The 16,540-nt window shown below is 35.1% G+C and overlaps 1 protein-coding gene across 1 annotated transcript in view; it reads right to left on the bottom strand.

The window, feature by feature from the left end:
• Window positions 1-16,540, bottom strand: part of CTNNA3 (catenin alpha 3) — a 1,434,719-nt gene that overhangs the window by 1,234,237 nt on the left and 183,942 nt on the right. The gene's annotated exons all lie outside the window — the stretch shown is intronic.

Genomic DNA, 16,540 nt, shown 5'->3' with positions numbered 1-16,540 from the left:
CAATTCTGAGAACAAAGCCAAGTATTCTTTTAATATGTGCAGAACATATAGGGGAAGGGCAGAAGGGAGGGGTGTTATTAATGTTAGCTGAATCCTCCAGGAATCAAAAAACAATATGCAAATCACTCTAATGTCAGCAATGCTACAATATAGATAATTATGAGCTTAGATGAAAGCCCACGTTTTAAAATATTTAATCTCTTCTGGTGGCAAAAATATTGGCCAATATATTTATTTTGGCAAAAAAGTTGCCCACTCACAGACATAATGCTCACAAAACTAAATTTCTTGCTGGGTTTTCAAAGGGAACATGTGAGTAGGCTCTGTTATTGGGGGCATGGTAGGAGTTCAATAAATACTAGTAAAATTAATAAGCATGCCTGGTAGGTATTCAATAAATGTTAGTGAAATGAATAAATGTGTGCAAGAAACTAGGCTAGATATTGATTATACCCTCAGTGCAAGTCATACAAGTCTTAGTTACTTTTTATGGTAAATCTAGGCATAATAAAGGATTTTGGGGGCAGTTAAAAAGGCAGTCCCTTGGTCAGTGAATTGAAAGAGAAGAATTCAGATTGGAAAGAAATATCTCTCCTATTTTTAATTAATCAAATCCTAAAGTAATTATTTTAGGTATAAAAACAGATGCTAAGTTTTTATTCAATTTTTATCACTAAATTACTTAGCAATAGCATCTTCTCTAAACCCTCTTTCCCCTCATCCCAACCTCTCTCTCTCTCTTTCTCTCTCTCTCTCTCTCTCTCTCTCTCTCGCACACACAAACACACACACACACACACACACACACACACATCCTACCTGTTGGTTCTGTTAAAACCTGTAAGAGACTTGAGTTTCTTTATAGAAAAGTTCTTTGTGGCCCAACACTAATGGCACTTAACACGATAGCATTATGAGATTGTTAAAAATTATAAAACCTCACAGGTAGCCAATTTGAGAGACAACATGAACACTAGCATTCAATCACCAGTCCTCATGTTTATAGCTGCAAAGTGCAATCCAGAACAAACTTCTAAGCTAGTCTCACAGGATCTAAAAGAAGACAGGTTAAAGACATATTAAGGTGAAAAAGGAGTCACCACAACTGATACCACAGAGATACAAAAGATCATCTGAGAATACTATGAATACCTCTATGCACACAAACTAGAAAGTCTAGAGGAAATTGATAAATTTTTGGAAACACACAACTTCCCAAGATTGAATCAGGAAGTAACAGAAACCCTGAACAGAGCAATAATGAGTAGCAAGAATGAATTAGTAATAAAAAATCTCTCAACACACAAAAAAACCCTGGACCATACAGACTCACAACCAAATTCTACCAGATCTACAAAGAAGAACTGGTTCCTATCCTGCTGAAACTGTTGTAAAAGATTGAGAAAGAGGGACTTCTCTGTAACTTATCCTGCGAAGTCATTATCACCAAAGCCAGGAAAGGACACACACACACACAAAAAAAACTACAGACCAATCAATATTCCTTGTGAACATAAATGCAAAAATCCTCAATAAAATACCAGAAAAATGAATCCAAAAGCACAACAAAAAGATAATTCACCATAACCAACTGGGTTTCATCTCAGAGATGCAAAGATGTTTTAACATGTATATATAAATCAATAAATGTGATTCATATATAAACAGAATTAAAGATAAAAGCTATATGATCATTTCAATAGACGGAGAAAAAGCATTTGATAAAATCCAGCATTGTTTCATGATAAAAACCATCAACAAACTAGGCATAAAAGGAATAAACCTCAATATATTTAATAATAAAAGCCATACATGACAAATCCACAGCCAACATCATACGGAATTGGGTAAATTTGAAAGCATTCCCCCTCAGAACTGGAACAAAACAAGGATGCCCACTTTCACCACTTCTATTCAATATAGTACTGAAAATCCTAGCCAGAGCAATCAGGCAAGAGAAAGAAATATAGGGCATCCAAATTGGAAAAGAGGAGACCAAACTACCCCTATTTGCCAGTGATGTGATCTTGTATCTAGAAACCCTAAAGACTCCTTCAAAAGACTCCTAAAATTTATAAGTGAATTCACTAAAGATTCAGATTACAAAATTAATGTATACAAATCAGTAGCATTTTTATATGCTAATAACAGCCAGGCTGAGAATCAAATCAAGAACTCAATACCATATATAATAGCTGCAAAAAAATAATAAAATAAAATACCGAGGAATATAGTTACCCAAGAAGGTAAGATCTCTACAAGGAGAACTAAAAAACACTGAAGAAAAAAATCATAAATGACACACACAAATGGAAAAACATTCCATGCTCATGGATTGGAAGAATAAGTATTGTTAAAATGTCCATACTGCCCAAAGTGATTTACAGATTCAATGCAATTCCCATCAAAATACCAATGTCATTTTTTACAGAATTAAAAGAAATAATCCTAAATTTTTTATGGAATTTTAAAAAGACTGCAAATAGCCAAAGCAATCCTAAGCAAAAAGAACAAATTTGGAGGCATCACATTATGGAACTTCAAGTTACACTGCAAACCTATAGTAACCAAAACAGGATGGTACTGGTATAAAAGTAGACACATAGGCCAATGGATCAGAATAGAGAAACCAAAGTAAAACCATATACCTATAACCAACTGATCTTTGACAACACAGACAAAAACATACACTGGGAAAAGGATGCCCTATTCAATAAATGGTGCTAAGGAAATTGGATAGCCACATAAAAAAGAATGAAACTAGATCCCTATCTCTCACCACACACAAAAATTAACTCAAGATGGATTAAAAACTTAAATGTAAGACCAGAAACCATAAAATTCCAGAATAAAACATAAGAAAAATTCTTGCAGACATTGGCCTAGGCAAAGAATTTATGACCAAGACCCCAAAGCAAATATAACAAAAACAAAAATAAATAAATGGGACTTAATTAAACTAAAAAGTTTCTGCACAGTAAAAGAAATAATCAACAGGTTAAATAGACAAACTACAGAATAGGAGAAAATATTCACAAACTACACATTCTACAAAGGACTAATATCTAGAATCTGCAAGTAACTCAAACACTCAGCAGAAAGAAACACATAACCCCATTGAAAAGTGGACAAGAGACATGAACAGACCTTTTTCAAAAGAAGAGATACAAATGGCCAACAAACATATGAAAAAATGCTCAACATCCCTAATCATCAGGGAAATGCAAATTAAAACCACAATGAGATACCATCTTCCCTGTCAGAATGGTCATTACTAAGAAGTCAAAAAAACAATAGATATTGGTGTGGATGCAGAGAAAAGGAAATGTTTATACACTGGGGGTAGGAACGTAAATTAGTACAACCTCTATGGAAAACAGTATGGAGATTCCTCAAAGAACTAAAAGTAAAGCCACCATTCGATCCAGCAATCCCACTACTGGGTATATACCCAAAGGAAAAGAAGTCGTTATATCAAAAAGACACTTGTACTTGAATGTTTATTGCAGCACAATTCACAATAGCAAAGATATGAAATCAACCTAAGTACCCACCAATTGATGAGTGGATAAAGAAAATGTGGCATATATACCATGGGATACTACTCAGCCAGACAAAAGAATGAAACAATGTCTTTTGCTGCACTTTGCCTAGAACTGGAGGCAATTATTCTAAGTGAAGTATCCCAGGAGCAGAAAAACAAATCCACATGTTCTCACTTACAAGTGGGAGCTAAGCAATGGATATGCATGGTCATGAAGAGTGTATCATGGACAATAGAGACTCAGAATGGGTGAAGGTAAGAGGGGGTGAGGGATGAAGAATTATCTATCAGGTACAATGTACACTATTCAAGTGATGAGTACACTAAAAGCTCTGACTTCACCACTACATGATTCATCCATGTAACAAAAAACCATTTGTACCCCTAAATCTATTGACATATTTTAAAAAGAACATTAAAAAGAGAGATTGATTGAGAATTCAGAAAGAAACATTCTAAATTCTTTACACATTGAATTCTATGCATTCCTAGAAGGAGTCTCTGTAATTCCCACATCATCAGTTCTTTGATGGAAGCATTTATGTGATTCTACTCCTCATTCCTACATGTGACTTAAATAGCTCAGCTTTTCAGTAAGGACTCTGCACGAGTAAATGCCATCCTAGACTCATGGGATGGGTCAAGGGCAACAAGCAGGTCAGTGGCACCCAGAGGGAAAGAAATCTACACCAGATCCCAACATAGACCATAATGCTTTGACCATAACATGTAAGTCTCTTACCCCATTCACAAAGGCTGGTTTCAGATCCCTCTTCTTAACTTATTCCACATTTTCTTCCTAGATGATCTCAAATATTGTCATGACTTTAAATATCATCTCTAAGCTGACAACTCTAAATTTTAAATCTCAAGTCCAGACCTCTCCTCTGAAATTCAAACTTGTATATACAACTTGATTTCTATTCTTGGATGTCTCACAGGCATCACAAACTCAATATATGCAAAATGAAACTGTGATTTTGCTTCCTTCCCCCTACCACATGCCTTAATTTGCTTCTCAAGTTCTTCCATTCCTTTAAGTAGCACCTCCATCTACTCATTTGCACAGGTTGAACATGTGTATAATATTTAATTACTCCTTATCCTTCACCTCTCTATACACACACTCCCCCATCAAACTCATCAGCCACTCCTATGTTTGTGTGCCACACAGATCACAAACCTGTCCGACCCTTCCTTATACACTGACAAGGCCCAAGTCCGAGATCATTTTTCACTTGAGTTTCAGCATGGGGAGAAAATTTCTTGCTTATGTTTAACAAAAATGGATCCTTTTAAAAATTATTATATTACAAATTTAAAATAGGCTTTTAACAAAAAGTCGGGCCAGGCATTGTGGCTCAAGCCTGTAATCCTAGCACTCTTGAAGGCCCAGGCAGGAGGATCACTTGAGCTCACAAGTTTGAGACCAGCCTGAGCAAGAGTGAGACCTGTCTCTACTAAAAACAGAAAAAATTAGCCAGTGGATGTGGCTCACGCCTGTAGTCCCAGCTATTCAGCTGACGCAGGAGGATCACTTGAGCTGAGGAATTTGAGGTTGCTGTGAGCTAGGCTGACGCCACATGACTCTAGTCTGGGCAACCAAGCCAGACTCTGTTTAAAAAAGAAAGAAAGAAAAAGAAGCCTCATACATGTGTTCAATGGAACACACTTTCTTCTCTTTTTCTTTTTTTCTCTTTTGATGATTAGTAAGACATTACAGGACTTATTTATGTTTGGAGATTTTTTATATAAACATACATATACATATGTATATTTTCCCTATACCATAAATGTAGTGTCATGTCAAATATCATAATTCTGATTTGTAACATACAGATAAACTCATAAGTGATTTTTATAGTAATCATTCATTCTAATTGATTTAGTCATTGATACTGTGCCGTAGATGTAATGTTTAATTACAAATGGCAAATGGTAATACATAGAAACATATTTAAATTATGTTTGGCTGCTACATGGACATGGCAGAAGAATTTTACCTTGATATTTATAAGTTGTGCTCTAATATTTGGACCTTCCTCATTAAAGATAGAGGAAAAATACTCAGGCTCTATTATTGTCTAATTATTTTACATTTACAGCATGATCTTGAATGTAGGATATATCTACATATTGTCACTGCTCTTAAACATAGTTGATTCTGAATATTAAAACTGAAAGAGATAAAAAATAAACTCAAATCAACAAATATTTGAGTGTCTACGTCTGCACAAATGGTGAAGCTGCTTACAATCCACATTGTCAGGTAGGCATGAAATGAGTTAGGTACCAATTAAGACACTCAAAATCACAGTGCTTTAAATAAGACAGAGGTTTACTTTGCTCTCACATAAAAGCCTGGAGGTAAAGTAGGCCAGGACTGATGTGGTGGCTCTGCTCCATAAAGTATGCAGGAATCCAGGCTCCTTACAACTTCTTACTCCACCACTTAAGGTGTGGCCTTATCCTTATAGTCCAAGATGGCATCTTGAGTTCCAACCATTACATCCACCTTTCAGGCAACAGGACAGAGGCAAAGGGTGTGGGTAGGCTAACTTTTAGGAAAGTTTGCAGAATCTACCCTAGAAGTTTCACTTACATGCCATTAACCATAATCACATTTCAAAGTATAATCATAGCTGTACGGGAAACTGAGAAGCACAGCTCCTGTTACTTTTGTTCATGAATCCATCAGGATTCTGTTATTAGAAGACAAAGAAAATTCATATGGGGACAACATCTCACTACCACATTACTCTTCTATTTCTTTCCCAAAGCTCACATTTCCGAATGTTCTGTGCCGATTTTTCCTAGCCATGCTGGAGGAGACAGCATGAAGCAGTTGTTAAATGTATAAGTTTTATAGTTTAACTGCTTGGATTTCAATCCAGCCTCCAATGTGCCCTCGTCTGTGAAATGAAGATAATAGTAAGATCTACTCTTAGGAGTTGCAAGGATTAATCAGTTCATACATATAAAACTATTGGCACAGTGTCTGGCACACTAAAAGATAAGATCAATATATATTATAAATACTATCATTATATCAACTCAGTCAAGAGGAAATGGAAATAACCTAACTACAGGTCTAATATCTTCCCACTCAGTGTCATGACAGGTAGTCAAAAGAAGAGAGAATTACCACTATCGTTTTCACAGAAGTCCTGCTGCCACTCCAGTACCATCCATAAAGAAAATAAAAAGGAACTGAGTTGTATAAGTTCAATTTTCTCTAAAAAAATTTCCTGATTCATACCACATTAACAAGTTAAGCAGAAAAATCCAAACATACAGATCACTTCCAAAACCTTCCTCAGACAATGCTTGAGATAAATTGATATTTCACCCTGCCAAGAAGAAATAAAATACAGATAAATAGGAAAAGCAATTAGGACAAATGTATTTTGTTAAACTCATCCAGTGCTGAAGCTAAGATCTGAGTTCAATATCCCTCTCTCCTAATCCTGCAGACAAAATGGTGGAATTCATACTTGCTAAAACCATCTTCACCTAAAAATACTATAAAAATTACTTAAACCACAAATCATGCAATAAAAATAATGTTAAGGGAGAATTTATCTGCTTTACTTTTTCCCACATCTATTCAAAATCACTATTAAGTCTTTATTGACAAAAGTGATCTTTTTTTAAATAAATCAGGAGTGGAGAAGGTGTCAGATTACTGTGTTGGAGTAATGTTGCTGAGCTATCACCTGTCTTCCATATTTTCCAGGCTTCTAATGCTAAATTTAAGTTCCTGTTGGGAAACTATTTTTCTTCTTTTATCTTTTTTGTGACACAAAATGATTATCTTACTTCAACTGCCAGTGTCCAAGCTTGTGAAAAGCAGTATAAAGAAAAATGAATAAACTGCTGTGCTTCCATTTTCCAACATCACTTGTGTGCAGCAGGAAGCCACAGGCATAAGCCACAGGGAAATATCACAAAGACAAAACAATTCATTTAGGACCTATTTAGAAGGGTGTTAATTTTAGTTCATCTCCTAAATGTTGTCTAGTCATGGTATTGTGAGAACCAACAAAGGATTCATGTCCAATTGGGGCAGGGAAGAGGAGAAGGACAGAACGGGCTAGTTCAGAATTAGAACAGCATGACCCAGAAGGCAGAACTATCACTCAATTACTCAAATGATGTGAGCATCTGAACATCTTTCCCTTTCTTGGTAGGAGCAGAATGAGATGAATATACATGTGTTAACATCCTTGATAAGAGATATAGTATCTTTCCTAGCCAAACATAACTTCTCCAAAGCCAGCTTCTTCCACATGCTTTAGAATAAGAAAGATAACATTTTTAAAGATGTTGAGAATGTCTAGACTTTATCACCAAAAGTGAATTCATTCAGTCAAGAGGAACCCTAGGAAAAGTTTGAAACATGGTATCTTCCCAATGAATTTCATCTTTACTCCTAAATGTGAGGCAATGAGCTACTTGCTCCCTCATTAAACATAAAGGAAAATAGTTATTTAATAAGAGAATATGTAACCATTCTCAACCAAAGGAACTGAGATTCCATAAATATGACTGTGTCATCACAATGAATGAGGTGCTGAGATAAAGAACAGTTTAGAAAGAATGAAAAATCCATTTGCTTATAGGAATCCGTGTGATTCTGTCTAGGAAAGAAAGGAAGAAGAGTGCATATTAGTTTAATGAGATGTAAATAAAACATTTAAAATTGGCCCAAAGTGTTTTGGTAGAATTATCTTGAATAATAAAAGATTAAATTTCCCAGAAAATCTTTGTTCCAAAAGCAGAATGACATTCTGGTTCATACTTTTGAAACTATAAAATGAAACCAAGGGGCATTTATATACTCTTTTCTTTCCCTTATAGTAAAACAGTGTTCAAAAATGCTAACTGAGCCTCATGAGCCTGAATTTGGGAACCTAAATAGCAAACCCAAAAACTCACTTAAAGAAGGTAAATTGGGAAATCATGTTCCTTGTAACAGAGCTCCAGTGCTTGAGAAGAAAAGCATAAAACTATTTTCCATGAACTTTAGAGATATATTTCTGCAAGCTCTCCAATTTCTACATTAGTAACTGTTGATCCACATTTTTAATAAGTATCCAAGGTGTCTCTGATACAGACAGTCCATGGAAACAAAACCCGTTTCTTGAGAAATGCTGACCTAAAAACATTTACCTGAACTGTTCATACAGAATAAAATCAAGTGAAACCATCCTAAGTTTCCTCAAAATCTACTCAAACTCAGTTTATCCTGTTAGCCTGGATCTATTTCTTTTTCTTTATAAATTTTTTAAAGAGCAATTTTACCTAATTTCATATCCTGTGAGTTGAAGTAGATTACTCATTCTCAATGAGGTTTTTCTCCTACAGTCCTAACTCTGGAACTCTGTTTTGAAAGCTTGCAAACACTCAATAAGCATTATGCTCACCTCTGAAAGCTTATTCTTACCTTTAATTTAATTTAGTTTTAAGCTACAGCACATGAATGCCTGTGCATTCTTTATGTAACTCTTTAAATGATGGTCCCTGCACACTGGATTCTGCAAAAATCCTCTATAATTTATGCAGCCAATATGTATGTAAGTCAACAAAAATGTACAGGTTTTAGATGATAGAAGTCAGAAAGAGTAGTCTATGCATACTTAATTTTACCAAAGTAGTACTGCAGTGAAAAGTGTAAGCATGACTTCATTCAAAAGCAAAGATTCCTAGTTATGTTCATTTCCTTTGTTTTTCAAGTACTCACAAAATTAAAGAAAAAAACCAACAATTAATAGTCATGTACCTTAATGCTTTTTTCCTTCTACAAGGTCTCACAATCATAAGCCTCTGATAACCAAATAGAACTGAGATTAAAAGGCTGATGCTCCTTAAAACCTCCTGGTTGACTCAAATAATAAGCTGAAATAAAAAATAACAATGGCCAATACAGCTTTTTTCCCTAAAAATTCTGTTGTGGCTATTATTAGATTTATAGTTACATTGGGATATTAAGATTTCTTGCTATATTTTTATGGTAATTTCAGTTTCATACACATATTATTTGTCATTCGCACTTTATACATTCTGTGGGCTGCTTTTATGCTGGATGGAGTTTAAATGCTCTTCAAAGAACAGTACTTTTTTTCTCCCCATTTTAAGAGACTATAGACAGGTCAGATAATAATAGCAATAACTGAGAAACTTGAAGGTTAGACAATTGAGTAAGGCTGATTCTAAAAGGCTGAGGAAATTTCATACCCGTGCTATTTTGTTTTCTCACTGATTAGGATGATGGAGTAAAAACAACATTGAAATTAAAATTTGGCAACATCAGTTCTAATTCCAGCTATAACTGTGTCCCCTAAGATCCTTGGCCTCGTCAGGCCTCAGTTGCCTCATGTGAAAAATAACAGGTCAGACTAGATCATAAATGGCAATTAATTTCATCTCTCACAACAATTTCAATCAATTGATAATGGCTAGCTAAAGTACTGTGTTAAGAAAGATTGTGAAGCAGATTCTGGACAAAAGCAGTGTCATGGGTGATTCACAAAGTCTTCTATAAGCACAGTGAGAGAGTATATAAATACCAATCAATCCCAGGAGAGAAAAGCACCAAATAACAGAAAAAAAAAATTGGCAGCTAAAGGCAATTGCTGAACAGGAATTATAAATGAGACTTAGAACATCTTTTAATAGTCACACAAACAAAGGAAATTCAAAACAATTTTTTTCCAACAAATAACTCATGAAGCAGTTGTGTCCAGGCAAATGTAGCAGCTTATCTACAACAACTAACAACATCATCTCACTCTGGAGATGGCTGAGGTGAAAGATATTTCTGACAATCTTTCTGTGACCACAAAAAAACACATGAAAGCAATCTCTTTAAGGTCAACATTTATTTTTTTATATCTAGAAACACATTGCTATAACAAACAAACTATTCTTCAATTAATGAACAGAGTACGACAGTAAGAGTCATAAGACTTGAAGTTTAAACCCCTCTCTGACAATAACTGTCACTGTGGTCTTCATAATCCACCTAAGCTTCAGTTGCCTCATTAAAAAAAAAAAAATAGGGAAATTAAACAATATTTCTCTTCTAGCTCATAAAAAATAAAATAAAATCTTATGAAATGGAAAAGTGGTTGGCTATGTTGCAAAAATCCTTAGAGAGGATCTAGACCAGTTATTGGCTATTACCTTTAAGTAGCCATGGTTGGCTTCTTGCAATCACTTATTCTTCAGAGTGAATTTTAACCCTGAGTAACGAAAGCAAAATCTTGTCCTTCTTAAGACTACATTTTTGATTGCCTTATTTTTTGTCCAAGGTAGACATAAATCCTAGCTTAATTGTGTATTAGTAATGTGTACACAATCATAGCAAATTTGTAAATGGGAAAGTTTGGACAAAACTAATGACTTATCCAAAATCACATGGTGATTCAGTACAAAAGTTAAATGTCCCAATACTTACATCTTCTTCCAAATAAATAATGGCAAGACTATTATGAGGCAGAGTTAGGATATACACTTTATATCCTAAGTATGTAAACTCAAATAAAAGCATACTATGTTTAGTTGTTGAGTTAGAGTAACAACCAGAAATGTTAATGCCTTCCCAACTCCAGTATTCCATAAAATATCCCAGTTCCAGGTCAGATGAGTTATACCTACAATACTTTTTACTATCAAGAACAAGAAAAAAATATAAAATGAAAAGAGAATATAAGATTTTTCGATAACTTATGTTCCAGGCAGTAATCACATTCCTAATTTACAAAGTCTGTGAAAAAAGTGCTTGTACGTTGAAATAGCTGTTAATAAAAGGGAGCTCTCTTAGAGTGAAAATAGATCAAATGTGACAAATCTCTAAGCAATTACTGTTATTCTAGCCATCACTTTGTCATGAGATGTGTTTTGTTTTGATTGATTTAGAGAATTGTAATAAATAAAAACTGTTCAGTTTGAATATGTTTATTCACCATGCTAACATATGACCAAAAAAAATTTCTCACTTCAGCCTAAGAAATGCATTATTTATCTTCAAGTAGATATGTGAACAGATGTGTGGTTTCAGTTTTTCTTCTTTATCCCCAAATATTTAAATGCCTAATAAAAAATATTGTTCATTAATATATTAACTGGTTTGAGTTATAAATCCAGTATCCAATTACAGTCATTTCAAGTATAAGAAATAGAAAAGACTACTTGGAATTTTTGCTTTGGCTTCATACAGATGGAATGTAATATCTAACAAGAGTGATGAGGGGGAGGGATTTGTAGGTTTGATTATTACATTTTTTAAAAGTAAATTTCATTTAAAATTGTGTTTAAATAATATTACCAGAAAATTCCAAGATTTTCTTTGAAAATCAAAGAAAAGAAAAATAATGTTAAAATCTTGTCAAATTTATCTGGCCTTCCCTGAAGCCCTTTGTTATCTCCATAAACCTGGTCTCAATGCAAAAAACTGCCCAAACAGTGTCCATGCTGAGATCAACTTCAAAACATTCAGCATACTAATCTGTCAGGTTCCAAAAATGATTTAATCATTGTTTTTCTTAAGACTAATTCAGGCAAGGACTGTTCCTGGATTTGCTACTCTGTTGTGTTTTTGTAGGAACAGATCTCAATTGCAGCTAGGCCTCTAAGAGGCATAAATCTGCCCCAGGCAGGCCAATTAAGAAACCTTCCTTTAAACTGTGCCACAACCTTTGATTCACCTGCTACTTCCATTTCCCCAGAATTTCGACTAGAGTGAAATATATCAGGTTGTTAAACAATTTTACATAAGCTGTGGTTTAAAATAAAAGCTTCATATATAGAATGAAATGTTATAATGAATATAATATTTCACTTAGAAAAGGAAGAAAAATATCTAGTGGATATTGTCATGTTTGATGTTCCCATTTGGTTATCAACGGAAACTAAATGGTGTATAGGTTCCAAATTTTTTAAAAATAACCACCATGTTTATTTAGCAATTTATTCTAAAGAGAGAATTTTCAGAAATTAGCACCTCAAATTCTAGAGTAAAACTTCAGTTAATATTTCTCCAGCTTTTACTATATACTCATGAAAGGCATGGAAGAAGTAGAAGTGGTAGACAGAGCAAACAGGGATAGCAAGACAAAAGTTATTGAGATAAGACATAATATAGATTTTTAAAAGCACAAATTAAATAAATAAATGAACAGACCTTATCTGGAAGAGGTGAAGCTTGGACCATAAATGGCACATACTACATGGGCAGGTAGAAAATATGGAGAGAGAAACCCACTTCTAAGTATAATCTGAATTTCTCCAGGCCTTCCTAATCTTGTAGAGATAGGTGAGAGCTCATTTATAGAAACAACCCAAATTTCTTGCCCCCTGCCACCTAATGCCAGGTCTTGTTCCTTACAAATGTCTATGAATCCTCAAAGAGTGTCAACCTCATTGCCACAGGCACTTCCATTTGGGAACCCTTATCAGGCCAGTATCAATGCTACCTCACTGTCCCTGCTGCTCAGGGTAAGACTGTAGGGATGTGGTACTGAAATGGCTGCCTGTTCCCAAGGAGCCACAGTGGCAATGCACTCCCTGGAGTCCACTCTGAGCCAACATCACACTGATGAGTCAAAATGTGATGGAACCTTCTCTTTCACACTCTGTGGCACCTTTTTTCAACTAAGCATCAACACCAAACTCATGAAAACAAATCCTTCAGCACTACCTGTACTCCTCTTCACCAAGCCAGGAATGCCAATGTAAAAGGCAGGCAGCATGGCAAATGCCAACTGATCTTCAACAAGGGTGCCAAAAATACACAACAGGGAAAAGATAGTCTCTTCAACAAATGGTGGTGTAAAAACTGGATATCCACATGCAAAAGGATGAAACTGAACCCTTATCTTACATCATACACAAAAATCAACTCAAAATGGTTTAAAGATTGAAATGTAAGACCTGAAACTATAAAACTCCTAGAAGAATATATAAGGGAAAATCTTCATAAACTTGGTCTTGGCAAAATCATGGATATCACACCAAAAACACAGGCAACAAAAGCAAAAATAAACAAGTGGGACCACATCAAACTAGAAAGCTTCTGCACAGCAAACAATCAACAGAGTAAAAAGGCAACCTAAAGAATAGGAGAAAAATACTTGCAAATCATATGTCTGATAAGGGTTTAATATCCAAAATATATAAGAAACTGCTACAACTCAATATCAAAAAGGATAACCCAATTTTTTAAATGTGCTAAAAACTTGGATAGCCATTTCTCCAAAGAAGAAATACAAATGGCTCAATGTCACCATGTAACATGTTGCTAAACTCACAAATCATCAAGGAAATGCAAATCACAGCCACTAGATATCATCTCACATCTATTAGATTAGCTATCATCAAAAAGATGAACGATAACAAGTGTTGGCAAAGATATGGAGAAATTGAAATGCTTACACACTGTCAGTAGAAATGCAAAATGATACAGCTGCTATGGAAAACAGTATGGAGGTTCCTTAAAAAATTAAAAATAGAACTACCACGTGATCTACCGATCCCACTTCTGGATATTTGTCCAAAATAATTGAAATCAGGATCTATCTCAAAGAGCTATTAGCACTCCCATGTTCATTGCAGCACTGTCTTTAATAGCTAAAGTGTGGAAACAATCTAAATATCCATCAACAAATGAATAGATTGACAAATGTGATATCTATATACAATAGAAATATTCCACCTTTAAAAGGAAAATTCTGCAATATGTGACAACATGGATGAACCTTGAGGACACTATGCTAAGTGGAAAAAGTCACTCACTAACGGACAAACAATGCATGATTCTACTTATATGAGGTACCTAAAATAGTTAAATTTATAGAATCAAAGAATGGAATGGTGGTTGTCAAGGATTCGGGGAGGGGAAAATGGGAAGTTGCTAATCAAGGCGCATAAAGTTTCAGTTAAGCAAGATAAATAAGTTCTAGAGGTCTGCTATACAACATTGTACCTATTGTTAATGATACTATATTGTATACTTAAAAATTTGTTAAGAGGGTAGATCTTATGTTAAGTGTTCTTACCATAGGAAAATAACATTTAGCCCATTGACTACAATTAGAAAAAAAAATTTTTCGTTGGGGCGACAGTGTTTTATTATGAAAATAGAATAAAAACTTTGAAAACAAAAGGATTCTTTCTAATTTAATGAAAAATTTATCTTTTATTGTTTTCTGTGCATGAGTTATGTACAACTTGAAAAATAGTTCTTGTGGCTCCCAAGGTGAAGAGACGTGTGAGTTACATATGCTTCATGAGGCCCCGGGCTCAAAACTGTCATGATTTAAATACAACTCACATGGCAGTTAATGTGCTTTAAAAAAAAAAAAGAAAAAAGACAAAGCAGTATGCCAATATGCTCATCCCAGACCATAAGCTCTGCTAATTTTTCTCCTCCAGCTTCAGCCCAGAGCTCCCAGGCAAAGTAACTCCTTATGACCTACCCAGTTGTTCATCACTCATGCTCAAACATAGATTAATCACACCCAAATGGGAACCCCTACACAGAAAGACTAAGCAAAGGTGTCAAGCCACTCAGGATATCAGCTTGATTATATTAGAAGATTTGTGATGATGAATTGTGTCAGACAAGGCTGTCCATATGAGTCCTGTTGTAGATGGTATTTAATTACTAATTTTTGACATATATTTAGCCCTGACCACTTGTGCAAAATGCTTTATGTAAGTCCTACCTGTTTGATAATGACAAACTGAGGTTTCCATATATTAATTTGTTGAGGTCACTCAGCTGTTGTGGGGCAGAGCTGAGAATAAAACCATGCCTAGCAGATGTCAGTCTCTGCCCCTAACTGCTAGGCCACATCAGGGTTGTGAGAGACTCAGTGAAGGGTCATGAACAAAGGAAAGCAGAGGAAAGCAGCACTGTAGAAAGACTGGATTTGGGGGGACAATGTGCAGGAGGGAAAGTTGGTTAAAAGTGGGGGCTTGGTGCTTTCATTTAATGTGAAATTATAAAAGTTCAGTCATAAGCCACGGTAACATTTACATTTTCTCATAATACTATGAGTTTCTTTGATAAATGGACGAAAGCAGTTGCCCAAAATACCAGCATTAAACTTAAGTTTTTAAGATTATTGCCACAAAGGTCTTTGTGTTAATGATTACCAAAAGAGAAGTAAGAAAAAAATGTATTTATATAAGAACAACTCCAATGCCACCAAAAAAGAAAGCTATCCAAAGATGACTGAGAAATATCTTTCTACCACAGTATACCTAATATTACTAGAATGCCTAAAATATAACAAATACCAGGTGCTGGTGACGATATGGAGCAACTGGCATCTTATACACTGCTAATGAGAATCTAAAATGGTATGGGCCCTAGGGAAAACTGTTTGACAGCTTCTGATAAAGTTAAACATACACTTAGCATGCCACCCAGCAATCCTACTTGTAGATATTTATAAAAGTGAAATGAAAACCTCTCTTCATATAAAAAAATCTACATGTGCATATTTATATCAGCTTTATTCATAACCACTAAGCTCTGTAAGTAACTTGCATGTTCCTCAAACAGAGACTGGATTTAAAAAAAAAAAAAATGGTGATACATCCATTCTGTGAAATACCACTCAGCAATAAAGAAGAACAAACTATTTTTCTTTTTTTTTTTTTTTTTTTTTTTGACAGAGTCTCACTCTGTTGCCCAGGCTAGAGTGAGTGCCGTGGCGTTAGCCTAGCTCACAGCAACCTCAAACTCCTGAGCTCAAGCGATCCTCCTGTCTCAGCCTCCCGAGTAGCTGGGACTACAGGCATGCACCACCATGCCCGGCTAATTTTTTTCTATATATATTTTTAGCTGTCCATATAATTTCTTTCTATTTTTAGTAGAGATGGGGTCTCGCTCTTGCTTAGGCTGGTCTCGAACTCCTGAGCTCAAACGATCCGCCCACCTCGGCCTCCCAGAGTGCTAGGATTACAGGCGTGAGCCACCGCGCCCGG

The sequence above is a fragment of the Eulemur rufifrons genome, chromosome 28 (assembly GCF_041146395.1).
Source record: "Eulemur rufifrons isolate Redbay chromosome 28, OSU_ERuf_1, whole genome shotgun sequence".
Taxonomy (NCBI): domain Eukaryota; kingdom Metazoa; phylum Chordata; class Mammalia; order Primates; family Lemuridae; genus Eulemur; species Eulemur rufifrons.
The sequence above is the reverse complement of the archived record's forward strand: the minus strand, read 5'-3'. Positions and strand labels throughout refer to the sequence as shown.